At 49.6% G+C, this 389-nt stretch overlaps 1 protein-coding gene across 1 annotated transcript in view; it reads right to left on the bottom strand.

Moving 5' to 3' along the window:
* Positions 1-389, bottom strand: part of LOC103270354 (survival motor neuron protein) — a 21,292-nt gene that overhangs the window by 20,719 nt on the left and 184 nt on the right. The gene's annotated exons all lie outside the window — the stretch shown is intronic.

Here is a 389-nt window from a genome sequence, read left to right as displayed (position 1 = left end):
AAATCAAAATGAGCTGGGCATGGTAGCACGCGCCTGTAGTTCCAGCTACTCGGAAGGCTGGGGTGGAAGGATCACTGGAGCCCAGCAGGCCGAGGCTGTGGTGGCCGGGAGCGGCCACTGCCCTCCAGTCTGGGCGACATAGTGAGACTCCAACTCAAAAAAAGTGTATGTCTATGCAAAGTCTTATACACCAATATTTATATATAGCAGCTCCTTCTGTAACAGCCCAACCAGGAAAAAAACCAAAACATCCATGAACAATGAACAAGCAAATGGATACAGTTAAGTATATACATGCAGTAGGATACTGCTCAGTAATAAAATGGAGGCGCCGGGCTTGGTGGCTTAGCCTGTAATCCCGCGCCTTTGGGAGGCTGAGGTGAGTGGAT

This window comes from Carlito syrichta, unplaced genomic scaffold (assembly GCF_000164805.1).
Source record: "Carlito syrichta isolate Samal-C Ts95f unplaced genomic scaffold, Tarsius_syrichta-2.0.1 Scaffold309812, whole genome shotgun sequence".
NCBI classification, from domain to species: Eukaryota; Metazoa; Chordata; class Mammalia; order Primates; family Tarsiidae; genus Carlito; species Carlito syrichta.
Note: the sequence above shows the minus strand (reverse complement) of the source record. Positions and strands in the feature narration are given on the sequence as shown.